The sequence below is a fragment of the Lipotes vexillifer genome, unplaced genomic scaffold (genome assembly GCF_000442215.2).
Source record: "Lipotes vexillifer unplaced genomic scaffold, Lipotes_vexillifer_v1.1 scaffold1293, whole genome shotgun sequence".
Lineage (NCBI taxonomy): Eukaryota > Metazoa > Chordata > Mammalia > Artiodactyla > Lipotidae > Lipotes > Lipotes vexillifer.
Genome location: NW_006790911.1, coordinates 1,788,512 through 1,802,591, shown reverse-complemented (window position 1 = coordinate 1,802,591; position 14,080 = coordinate 1,788,512). Strand labels below are relative to the sequence as shown.

General features: G+C 37.8%; 1 protein-coding gene across 1 annotated transcript in view; it reads right to left on the bottom strand.

Annotated features, from left to right (window-relative positions):
- Positions 1–14,080, bottom strand: part of INPP4B (inositol polyphosphate-4-phosphatase type II B) — a 352,372-nt gene that overhangs the window by 218,486 nt on the left and 119,806 nt on the right. The gene's annotated exons all lie outside the window — the stretch shown is intronic.

The window sequence follows — 14,080 nt, the reverse complement described above, 5'->3', positions numbered from 1 at the left end:
GGAATAAATCAAATGTCCTATACCAGCTTTGCATAAAGTACATGAGAAAGCAATTACTTGTTCTCTGAATATCTCCCTTTTAAAACATTAAGATTCCATTATAAGAAGAAAATATATCTATTAGTAATTAAAGGTCTTTATTGCATCATTAAAAAAAATCCATATAGGGCTTCCCTGGTGGCGCAGTGGTTGAGAGTCCGCCTGCTGATGCAGGGGACACGGGTTCGTGCCCCGGTCGGGGAAGATCCCACATGCCGCGGAGCGGCTGGGCCCGTGAGCCATGGCCGCTGAGCCTGCGCGTCCGGAGCCTGTGCTCTGCAACGGGAGAGGCCACAACAGTGAGAGGCCCGCGTACCAAAAAAAAAAAAAAAAAAAAAAAAAATCCATATAAGAAAACAAACGGATTTTGGTATTTGGCAGGCCGATGTGCTAACGGGAAGGAGAAAGACAGTAAAAATTAACAGTCACGGGATTAAAATTTTCAGTTCAGGAGTGATTGCTATATATCCTTTTGTAAGTATTTGAGAACTGAATTGAAGTTTGTATACCAAATAAAAATTTCACCAGCTTTCAATAACCTTGGATGCAGCTATTTTCTCTTTTATTCTTTGATAAATTCCTCAGATCTCAATATTAGGATTGAATAAAATCAGAGAATGCTTAGAACAGAAAGTAAGGTTAAGTATCAGCCAATTCATTCTGTAGAAACTGAAGCCCAGAGAGGTCAAGTGAAAGGCTTACAGACGCCTCACAGGTCAACAGCAGTGCTGATATTTGTCAAAGAACAGTAGAAACCAGAAGTCCACACCTGATTTTTTTTGCAATTTATTTCTGAAAACCTAAAGATGAAATTGTGGTAACTTTTAAATGTATTTATTTTTAGCTTCTTCGTCAATAAGTTGATTGTCCTTATCTGAAAAATCTTCATAGGAATGCGGTGTTTTGGTTCAACCCTCACTAGCCCACTCTAAAGCTTGGAGGAAACTTGCTTTCTGAGCTACCTGATCTTCTGAGCAAGAGACATTTTGGGATAGTTCCACCTCTTCTTTTTAACTTTTTTCTTAGGTGTCTTCTCATAGATTGGATTCTCTCATACAGCAGCATGAACTTTCTTGCACACCTCTTTGGTGTCTGGAGTTACCTTCTTTGTGTGCTGAGTGAATTTTTTCCTGTAAGCATCACCATCTCCTTCCATATATAATCTGCCATGTTTTGATCCCTGATGTTCTTCCAAAGTACTTATGCCTTGAATTCCTTGTTTTCTGAACCATAACCAGGGAATCGTTTGGTTCTGTGAGGGATGGAAAAGCTTCTTTCCACAGCTCTCTTCAGGGCCCCCAAAACTTTATTTCCAGTGATAGTTCAGGTGTGAACTGAATCCAAATACAAAGTACCTTCACACTATATTTTGTAAGTTCATGAGTATAAGCTGCACTGACTAGCATAGCCTCTTCAACACAGGCATAAGCAATCTGACAAATGACCTCTCTGCTGGTTATATGAACTATCATCCCATATTTGAGTGTACTGTATTTACACTCAAATGTGTAAATTGTGTAAAATGTGTAAGCATTTCCAAGCACACCAATCAGTTTTACCCTCTCGCCTTCTTCTAAAGTTCACTTGGCATCTTTTGAAGTAGGCCTTATTCTTGACAACTTTAACTCCATCCTGTGAAGCAGAGATGCATATCTGTGGCTCACCACAGATATACAGCAATGGTGGTAACTTTTATAATTTAATTCTTACTGCTAACAATAAGAAAACACAGTCAATGTAAGAGGAATGTGATTTTAAAGTGTAATCAAAGAACTCTATCAGAATCTAATAACTCTTTGCTCAGGCTGTTATAAAATACCATAGTCTGGGTGGCTTAAACAACAGAAACTTAATTTCTCACAGATCTAGAGGTTAGAAGCCCATGATCAGGGTGCCAGCAAGGTCAGATTCTGGTGAGAAACCTCTTCCTGACTTGCAGACAGCTGCCTTCTCCCTGTGTCCTCAGATGGCAAGGAGAGAGCAAGCTCTCTGGTGGGTCTTCTTATAAGGGCACTAATCCCATCATGAGGGCCCCACTCTCATGACCTCGTCTAACTCCAATTACTTCCCAAAGTCCCCATCTTCAAATAACATCACAGTGGAGTTTATAGGGCCTCAACAGATACATTTGGGGGATACAAATATTCAGTCTGTAACACTCTTAAAACCTCAAACTTTAAAAATTAGCATAGTATTTGTTTCAAGAACTAGTGGGGGTTTCAAGGGAAGAAGAGATAGCATGAAAGAAAGAGGGAGAAAATATTTTTGCCTACTAAAGTATAAAGAAATTCTTAAAATCTGCCTTATGAATTCATAATTTAAGCTCATCTCAGTGGCATTATTATCATTAGTAGTCAGATGAAGAAATTTAAGGAAAGTAATTACCTCCTGGTGACAGTAATGGAACTCGAACTTCCTCCTGTGTTACAATCACAGGCCAATCCTTAAAGTACTTGAAAGGCATATCACTTGGTCAGAGAAGCAATTCGCGTTTACCAGTACTAGAAGTAAGTCTCCATTGCCAAGAAATTTATTGTTGGTTGGTAGTCTGCCCAACAAACAAGCAAACCTCAAAACTGTTAGAGTCTCTCTTTCCTACTTACTGTGTAGGTCCCTGGAAAATCCTCAATTTGATTCTAGATAAGAGAAGAATAATCCCCACTAGACACCATTTCTAAGTTTAGGATTGAACCTTATAAACCTGCTTTGAATGCGAGAGACTGCATCGATGGTGGAGAAGATTAAAATAAAATAAAATTCAAGTTCTCTGCTCTGGTCTTAGAAGGATGGATGAGGATTAGACCAAGTTTATTACGGCAAACCTACATTTGTTTTTAGCAATCAATTTTTATATTACGTTCTAAAGGAGTGTGTTTACTTTCCAATTTACATGTGTGAACATCAGAAAGAAGCAACATACAGCATGTATCTACAAGCACAACTGGTCATTTCGTCTGCTTGTCATAATGTAATATATGCCAAGTAGCACTTAGATCGAGTCCAATTAAACCTGCATTCAATGATTTCAATTGATTTTTAAATCTACTTTCCCTGTAAGCTGGTAAACTGTCCCATAATGCAATAAATTCATCAGTGCCACACAATGTATAAAGACTAATCTTTAATTACCTAACATTTTCTGTCAAACTCTAATAAGCTTGAGTACATTGATCAAGGGACCCAAAGGGTCACCAATAGGCTGAGCCCATTGCTAGAAGCAACCAGCCCCTATTGTAGCACAGCACTGAGAAAAACAATGTGGTTATATTGGCATTAAAATTAATTAAGTAAAGCAAAATAAGTGTGTCTGTTCTCTTCTCCATCTTATTCTACATCTTTTTATCTTTGACCTCGTCCTTCTCTTCTGCCTTCTTAAAATCTTTCATGATATGACTTTGTATATTTTCTAGTTTTCCTATCTTCCATTATAAAATTGCACTTGTCTTCCTTTTCCTGACTCAGTTCTTTATCTTCCTGAAGTCTTATTGCAAACAATTTCATTCAACCACACTTTTACTATGAGGCACCATGCTACACCACAGAACAACAGACATCAGTGAATTTCACTTAATGGATTAGGGTGGAAAATCCTAGGCTAGAGCATGCTAGTAGGGGAATACATTGCTAAGGGGCAGGTAACTTTCTACAGTTCCTCAAGGACGGTACCGCCAACACAGCTCACTCATATATATTAAGTAGAACTGACAACGTGTAAATGAAAAAGCAAAGCCATACCTCACTAGGAACACAGTTAAGAATAGTGACCTTCCAGTGATCATTAAGCCTGTGGTAGCTGGAGCAGGAATAATGAGTTCTGACCTGCTTCTTCAAAAGCTTGATGATAGGAAAATGGTCAATTTGGTCTTAGGAAATTGAGGAGCCTGGGTAGGGGATAGTGACCAGCCCTTTTCACTGACATGCCTGGAGACTATCGCCTCTCAGTTCCTAATGAGAATAAGTATGGAGAATACTAGGGACTTCAGATGGGTGAGACCATCCCAGGCAAGGGACAACAAAAGATGGAGGGAAAATAATAGGACATCAGTGTGGGGAAGAATCTTAGGTGCACCATCTACACCTACGGACATTGCTCTCTTGCTGGTTGAGGTTGAAACTGAGCTCAAAACCCTGAGAAGAGGGGTTTCCAAAGAACTACAGAGACTCTGACTCCACCTTTAGAAAGTGTTATGTGCACATAAGCCACTATAAGTGACAAAGGAAGTGATGATCAATGTCAAGGGTTACGTGTGTGGTTTCAGACGAAGCTGAGAAAGCAGACTTACTACCTTGTATCTCTTGGCTGAGGTTTTTGCACACTTATTTCCATGTTCATGTTCATTTGGGTACAGGGACAGGAAGACATATAAATTTAAAGCAGAAAAAGAGCTTTAGATGACATCAGATGAGAACTGTAGAAAAGATGAGTTGGAAATGGATGCTGCGACTTCTAACTTGGGCTATAGTTAGGGCACTTAATGGTTCTGAATTTAACCAAGAAAGGACAAGCACCAAAGGGCAGAACCTTCAGGAGAAGACCTAAATTCAGTTCAGGGTGGTTATAATATTAAGTGATTGTGAAAATAAGTGTGTGTCCACTTACGCAAGCTTAAAAAGAATCTGTCAATGACTGTAAAAAAGAAAGCATGTATTTTGTCACTCCTTTCTCCTTTCCGCATATTCTGTACAAATCTCACAAATGGGTGTCTCTATAGTCCGTGGCATGGGTGTAAAATGCCACAGGGTTGGCAATGCCTGTGGACAGAGAATGGGGGGGTGGGAGAAACAGGGCTGGGTAACTGCATGTGGATAGGGGCAGGATGTGCACAGGTGCAGGGTGTGTGTGTAGGGTGAGGGTTCATTTGGATGAAGACCACAGGCCTGTCTGCAGAGGTGTCTGTTCCAGAAAATGCTCGTGGTGGGGAAAAGTGGATGAATACATATAGAGAGTGTCTCATATATTTCTCTGGAAAATACTTGGTTGTTTACATTGTTCAAAATCAGCACTTTCTCAGCTATGCAGCTGCTTTTCTTGGAACACAGTGTCTGTCTGATAAGCTGTTAAAGAAAGCTTTCCAAAAAGAAAGCTTCTTGGGTTCAAATTAGTTAGGGAAAAGCTGTAGGCGACATTGCCTCTGAGAGTCCTAGAAGGACTTGAGGACTTAATGAAGGCTCTGAGAAATCCTACAGTAAGGTCGTCCTCTTCACTGTTTTGAATATAACATTTTCAGACTTACTGCACATAAAGCTACGTCACTCGAAGAACACATACTAATAACTGAAGGGATACCAATGTTCCAAATAACATTCTTCAGAAAAGGCTGATATAAATGTGTCCAGAGCAGCAGAAATACAGGGTGATAATGATGAAAGCGACTTTGGTAAATATGGGCAAATCCTTTACAAAATTTTCAGGTCAAATATAATTCCTTGCAGGCCTAATCATTCCTGCAATTATCTTCAAAGCTAAATTAGCTCTCAAACTTCTTAAGCAGGTAGGTCTGTGTACGGATATTAATTTTCTGTGATCTGCATTTTAAAAGAGGGAAGAGCTCAGGCGTTTCTCTACAAATTGAGGAGCTATTGAAGTGTACTCTAAGTACGCGTTGTCTCTTCAGTGACTGAAAACTCTAATTTGCAATCTGACAAATATGACATATTTTGAATAATGCAAACTAAGGAAGTGCTAATCGGTTTCCATGGTCATACCTCCCGCCCCATGAAAATGGATTAGGAATATAAAGAAAAATGCAGACTATACCACTGTAGAGCCATTTAAATTATAAATGAAAGACAGTCTAGTTGGATGAAATGCGGAATAATAATACTGATGAGGATGATAATTTAAAAAATAGGTGATGAGCATGATGGGCACACGCTTTGCATCAGGTACTGTTTCAGATGGGTTGGGTACCATTTGTCTAATTCTCACCTGGGAACAACAAAAACAACATCAAAACACCTAAGGCTAGAGAAGCTAATCAATAAAAGGAAAAAATAAATAAAAATTACAGCCAACATTTATTGAGCACTTACTGTGTGTCAGGAACTGTTACAAACATTTCACGTTAGTAATTCATGTGAGCTGAGGCTGTGAGATGGGCACCACTGTCATCCCCTTTTCACAGATAAGAAAACTGAGTCTCAGAGTAATGGATCATCCTGCTGGATAATAAAAAAGCCAGGATTTGGGCTCTAAATCCCATACACTTTCTATTTCTCTACTGTCCTAAGCCCATGATATTTGTATACTTTGCATTCTCTGATTTCATAATAAATTAATGTCATTTTAGTAGTTATTACAAAGTGGCTCATGTTAGAGCCTTTTGATAATTTTAGACAGTCTTCTTCCTAAATGACACTGACACAGTTATATATAAGAACAGAATCAGTTTTAGAAGCAAATAGCCCTACTTCTGCTTTTGATGTTTCCCTTCCTTTTCACAGACTAGTCCTGAGAAACATCACTTGAATTTATTTCTGTAGACAGTTTATTAAAGATTCGGCAATAACATGCATCTGTAAACCCTAAAAGCAATTGACACTCTGAGTCACTTTTATGAATATCTGTCCTGATTTCAATGCTATATTGCTAAAATTTCAAGTCAAAGCAAATTTGAGATTTTTCCCAACTCTATCAGAATGCTGCCTGTTTCAGCCAAACAAATACTTTCCCTGTGTCTCTTGCTGGTATCTCCCATTTGATAAGAAGCGAAATCTGGTGTCGGTGTGATTAAAGCCAGAACTTGGGTTTCAAGGAAGCATCCGTTCCTCAGATAATAAAAATGTTATGTCCAGATCCAAGGTTAAATCAACCTCTCTGCCATTGCCCAATTTAGAGAATTGTGGATGTCACATTTTAAGAAAGACCTACAACAAACTAAGCAAACTAAGAAAAACATTAAGTGATGGGTGAAGGAATTAGTAAGTTTAATGCAAGAAGCAATCTTTATAGAGTGTTTTTCTCTAATGCATGGTAATGCGTGGAACTTCACTGCATTTATTAATTGCCCAGACTCACCCTGGGAGGGAGGTCATTACTATTTCCATTAACAGATGTTAGAGAATAGACAACATGCCTGGGGTGACGACACAGCTGGGACTTGAACCCAAATCTGGTAGGAAAGTCTGGTGCTCTTTCTACTACATTACATTCCTTGCTGAGTAAAAAAGGAGAGAAGATTTAAAGTTGGGCAAAAAAGCTGCTTTCAAAAAAAGCTGCGATCATAGAGAAAAGGTATGAGACTTACTCTACTTAACACTATGAAGGAGAGCTGGGAATGTGGCAAGAAGATAAAGTCTGGGATAAAATAGGAACACTTTTCTAACACTGACCTGTCGGAAAATGGGAAAGACGTATGGCCTCCTAAGTTTGATTTCCAGGTCACTAAAGGGGTCCAAGTTCTAAGAAGCTAAAGTGTCAAGATCTCTTCTGGTCTGTAAACTTATTTAATCCTAAAATTCTAAACAAAATATATATTCTCTAAGAACGCTTCTTTTCTTCTAATTTCCATCCTGTCCCAGCTGTGTGACCTAAGAAAGTTATACTGCTACTCCGCAGTTAGCTTATAAAACAAGAATAATATCGCCTTCCAGGCAAGGGTATTAGAAGATTCAGTAAGGTAAGACACTTGAAACACTTAATCCATCATAAACCTCAAACAGTGTTAGTTACCTCTTCCTATGTGTCTGTGAGGTCCGAGTCAGTGTCAGAATCAGAGAGAAGCTGTCCTGGAGGAGCTTCCGGTCTTCGTTTTGAATTATGCCAAAAGCACGGTGAATAGAGCATTGCAGAGATTCGAGGCTTTCCCCATATGTGTGCATCTGGATCAAGCATGAGTGTGCATTTGCTATTGGCGTGCATGTTTTCTTGCTGTTCACTCCCAAAGGAAAAGAATGCAGTGTTCTTTTTCATTGCTTTCAGCGGTTAAGATGGGTATTTTTAGAAAATTCTAGGCAAAAGCATCAAGTTAGCTTTTACATGACATCCTTATCCTCGAAATTTTCCACGAATGCGTTTAATAAAGTTTAATACTACTCTGTTTTATAATTAATCACTGGTATGCTATTTTCTCTTAAAGCAGGCTTTTTGGCCACCAGTCAATGTCTACCGCCCTTATGTAATATAGAAAATGTTTTAGACGTGTATAAAACTTAGTGTGGTGGAACCAGCAGAACTTTCTGCTGCAATCCTACTTTCTGATACCTAGAAAAACTAACTGGAAGCGACTTTTAAAGGAGAATAAAAACAGGCTCCGGACGCGCAGGCCCAGCGGCCACGGCCCACGGGCCCAGCCGCTCCGCGGCATGCGGGATCCTCCCGAAACGGGGCACGAACCCGCGTCCCCCGCATCGGCAGGCGGACTCCCAAGCACTGCGCCACCAGGGAAGCCCTTGGATGTGATTTTTTAAAAGCATCTCTGAAGTCCAAGTAAATATAAGAAAATATGTTGTAGTCACACATACAATTTTAAAGATGGTATCTGGTGCTTAAAGTAAGCATTATTTGCCTGCAAGAAAAGAGTTACGGTAGGAAACGAAAAAACAAAGTTTAATTCCATTTCAAATGAAAAATAAATGTATCAGTTAAAACTGTATTGTCAATCTACGGCCAAGGTCGGTCTCAGGTTACCACCGTGGGGATTCACATGCATTCAAGCATTCCAGGAAGAAACATTCTGATCCACTGCCCTATGGCCTACAGAACGGGCCTTGGCTCCCAACCTGCGAAATGTCAGTGACAATTTCATTTTTTTTATCGCTCTGAGTATGCTGCTGTAGAAAACTGTGTGTCAGAGCCTAAGGAACCTCTCCTTAATACTGCTCCCAGCTCTTAAATTAAGAACATGCCTTTGGGAGATTCAGTTAAAAATAGGCAGGATTTTTTTTTTTTTTTGTCGTTCTATTTTTACAAATAAAATGGAAGTGCGTGTTTGTGCGTGCGTGTGTGTGTGTGTGTGTGTGTGTGTGTGTGTGTGTGTGGAGGTTAAATTAAGCAAAACACCAAAAAACAAAATCAAACAAAACTTAAGACTCCATAATTTGGATCTTACCTTCTCTAAACACACACATTTGACAATAATGGAAAATAAATAGTCAAGTTTGGGAGAAAGCAAAATAATCCTAAAAGAATATAAATGTACAAACATACCTATCCATACAATCCATGAGGTATCTGCATGAATATGTACACATATAAATGTTACATAAAATAGGAAAAATTTAAAAACAGTAGAAATTCATTATTTGTTTCTTTCAGAACCCCTCCCATACAACTGTATATTATAAAACATAACATCATATGTCTGTCTAGGATCATCGGAGTCTTACGCTGTACGTTTCATGACAGCACTACTGTAGGTGTGGCAGAAGTAATAAACAAAAAGGAAACATAAATCCTCTTTTTATGGATAAATTCTTATACATCTGCATTCAAGAAAATTTGGTCACATCCACTATGATAAAATTATAATAAATGCTTGCTTAATTTGGGGGGGACTACATGTGGAAGGTTACAAAAGAAATAACAGAGCAGTTGCTAAGATGAGCTGAATGTTTCTGTGGCAAGGCAATGGGACCTACACTGAAATAAATGTAAATTCTAAGTAAGGTTTTCAGCCTTTCAAGCAAATCGCAATCTATCACCCACTATTACTCTGAAAGTTACTTGTCTCAGATATACTCTAAAGCTTAGACTGCATTATATTCACTAATTTAGGTGGATTCCACTCGGAAATAAATGGTACCAGGTTCATATTTAGCATCCATAAAAATATAAGTCATCATCATGAATCAAAATCTCAACAAATACTTATTGAACCTCTCTACTATGTCACAGGCATATAAAATTGAATTTTAAGATTAACACATTAATAAAAAGTAACTGAGGCCCCTAAAACTCTCCAAAAGATAGAATATAAAATGGAGAAGAAAGCAAAGATGGTATGAGATCATTAGCTTCCTATCAGGCAGCACAATAAAAGCAGAAGCAGCTCTGGAGTCAGACTCAACTGAATTCTAATCCTACTTGTACAGTTAGTACCTGCGGAATCTTAGACAAGTTGCTATAAAACTGGGATGATAAAGCTGCAGGGATTAAATGATATAGTGCAGGGGAAGCACCCAACGTATCCCTTGCATGCTAGTAGATGATCAATAAATAACAAGAGTTTTCATTAACAGTGTTATTAGTAATATCAACTGCAAAATGTTAACTCTGTTACTATTTTAAAAATTTGGTAAAGAACCTATTACTATAGTTAGCATATGAAAAATTCGTGATAAATCCTTGCTGAATGAACAGTCACTGAATGAAGTCCGAACTGTGTGGAGATAGGCAACAAAGGTCAGACAAGGTCAAAGCACTTCTTTCTGTTTCAGTTCTTCTGAGAAGGATTTCCTAAGAAAGAATTTTTATCCCTGCCTCTTTTTCTGCCTTTGTGATTGTTTGACTACTTTAAGAGCAACGTAATTTTTCCCCTGATCTCTAGCGCCACTGCCAGAGAAAGATCTCCTTCCCCATTCTGTAATTAAATAAGACAGTATTATGATGTTCTAAATTTCTGCTTGTTATGATTCCAAGAGACTCAGGTCAGGTTGGTAGAACAAATAATTGTTAGGTGCTTGGGCAGTAAACCAGGCTCAGGGCCATGGTTCTGGGGTGAGAGTAGATTCCCCAGGTTTCCCTTAGTCTCCATTCCCCCTTAACCTAGCAGGCTGCTTCTCACTTTCTGCCATCAGGGCTAATATTCCTGAGTTCTCCATGGCCATTAACACTCATTAGGTCTTCATTTGCTATAAATCCAGGCACTGTGGTGAAATCAATGTGGAAGACACCTTGAACGAGTGGTCCTGGACCTCCGTCCTTGCTTCGTTCTGCCATTACCAAGTCACGTGACACAGGACATGTTTTAACTAGATCTCGGTTTTCCCCTTGGTCAATGGGGACAAAAAGTGAGTCATTAAGAGCACAGGATTTGTAGTCAGAAACGTGTGGCTTCACGCCTTGGCTTTCTTATGTTAAGAGCATTGTAACTTTGTACAAATTACTTAACTGCTTTCTATACCTCAGTTCCTTAGTCTATAAAATGACAGAAGGAATAACATCATACGCTGATAAGGGTCAATGAAACAGCACCTCTAACATACTTATCAGAGCATAAAACACATAGTGTCTCATAGTATCTTCCTCCTCCTTCTCTTCTCATTATTATTACTATTATTGTAATATTAACCAGTGTCTTCCATGTCTGCAATTGTAATCCGCTATACAAGAACCTTAACTTGTTTACAGTATAGTATGGAAGTCAGGAATAGACAGTAATGAGCTAGAAAACGAAACAGAAAGTATGATTCAGATCTAAAGGAAGTCAGAGTAGACAGGAACTAGCAAATGTAAACTAGAAAAACAAAGCAGATGTCATATAAAGGTACCAGGGTTAATACTAAATAAAGACACCGATTGGGATACTAGAACACTTAGACAGAAATTTAGTGGCTATGCATTTAAATGAAGATGAGTTACATGAGTGGGAACCACTTTCTATATCGGAGGCATTCTCCCCAATACATGCAAACAAATTTTAGCCTACAATTTCAAAAATGCACTGTACCATATTTCATGCAATTTGAGTCTAAGTCTATAAATAAGACACATACTTCTTGCCCTTTTAAGTTTTTTGTGGAAAATAAAAATTCAACTCAAACTCAAAAATTCCAGTTCACAGCACACAGGACAGGGCACATTAAACTATGGTATTCCATGAAACTAGTTTGAGAGTTTGAAATCTGACTTACCTGATAAGAATAAGGGACAGTGAACACAAACAAAACTAGACTCACTATCCAAGAACGGTGCCGACAAATAGACCCTTACCCTTATTTCTGTGAATTTGTTTTACAGAAATCTGAGAATTCTACTCTTTAAAAATTATGACCCGAATATAAAAGGAATAAAAGTCAGATAATGTCAATGCAAAGGAATAGTAAAAACAAAACTAATAACCAAAAAAATGCTTCTTATCCCTGATCTAACATTTTTCCGATTCAGTACCTCAGAGGTTGCCAAGTCATTGGAAAGAAGATAAATTACAACAGATGGAAAAACACGAAGCATCAGAAATCAGCAGGTTATGATAAATCTATAATGTGTCTTGTTCATAGGGGGAGAAATCTACAAATTTGGCAAAGCGCAAAAAGGGAAAAAAATATTAACCTGGCCATTTCAAACTTGGCTTTCAAAAATTATTTTTTCTAGAAAATGCAATGCCTTGTTGCTAAATTTGGTTTCCTTTTAGACAATCAAAATCGAATAAATAAGAATCAGGAGTATTCAAATCAAAAGTGGAAACGTGTCTTGATTTCCTCTAAATCTGGAATTATTATATTCCTTTTTCCTTCTAAGTTTAGTACTCTAAACTAGATCTTTCTGTTCCTATCCCTCCTCTAATTGTGTGTGTTCACATATTTTCATTTCCCTAAGGATTTCTGGGTCCCCGATATCTGTTTCAAAGCCAGTGTCTAAATGTTGTGCAGAGGGCTGCGGACGTTCATGACAGTTACGATACAATCAATACTGCAGTTTGTGATCAGCAAGGTGAGGAATAGTGTACCATGCACCTTATATAGAAAACACGTGACCTGCTGGTGGTTCTCAGCAAGCTCAATGTCTGACATCTTATATCATGAATCCAGGGGCACTTGGGTCAAATCTAACTGCCATGCTAGATGGGTAATAGATATCTTCTAGGATACCAGTGACAGTGACAGATAAGACATTTTAGCTGGCACTTACACACTTCCAACAGAAAATAAACACAGCAAAATTTTATTGGGAATAACACCACAAAACTATAAAGATTTTTAAATGCCGTCCCAAATAAAATGCAACAACAAAAAAAGTTACAGCCGAAAGGAAGCCAAAAAGAAGATGACAGCCTCAGTAGAACCCTTCAACACCTATTTTTCTGCATGAACATGTGTTACTTTAAATTATTTTATACCATCTCTTAAGTCAAAATGCAAAACTGTAAGGATCAGGAAAAAATCAGACAGGAGACAGCCAGCAGTACAGACGCCACCATAAACCATGACATCTACACGGAAATAAATTGGTTATAATGGGTCCTTAGGGGCTGGGCAGAGGGCAAACAAATTTGACACATTGTCTGTTCCCTGACAATGGTCTCTACATTTCATCAAAAGAAGAGCATCTTAAGATTTACAAACAATGTTCTCTACAATTTTTATATTCATTTATACTATACAAATATTGTAAGGCAGTGTTCTCCATGTATACATAATTTTAAAGTTATTATATGGTTAGAAAATAACATACTATCTTTCTAATTTATAATGAAGTTAAAAAGAAATGATTAATCTATTTAATACTCTTCTTAGTATGAAAACACAGTGCAGTTCCTAAAGGTTGTGTGTCATCTGTATCAAAACAGATTGTACTCATACTCAAAAGCATCTCTGATCTGCTGCCTGTTGCAATGAGTCTGTTTTAACTTATACTTTATTTTTTTAACTTACACTTTATATTTAATAGTATGGCAGCAAAATAAACTTTAAAAAAAGAGAATAATCAGCTTACCTTTTATTATCATAAATCTGCAAGTTGCCTCTAACAAACATATTTCAAACCTAGAAACTCACTTGATTTAAAAAGTAACATTTTGATAAGTAACAGAAATATTATTTAGTAACATGCCCATCATTTCTATTTACTTTCTTACTTTCAAAGAATTTTATCACCTTATTTTTTGAAGTTTCATTTCAAGTGTCATCACTTTATTTTTTATTTTATATTGAAGTATAGTTGCTTACAATATTATATTGGCTTCAGGTGTACAATACAGTGATTTGATATTTTTACAGATTATGCACCATACAAAGCTATTATATTATTATTGACTATATTCCCCTGCTGTACATTACATCCCTGTGACTTATATAACTGGTAGTTTGTACTGCTTAATCTCCTTCACCTTTTTGTCCATTCCCCACCCCTAACCCTCTGGCCACCACTAGTTTGTTAATA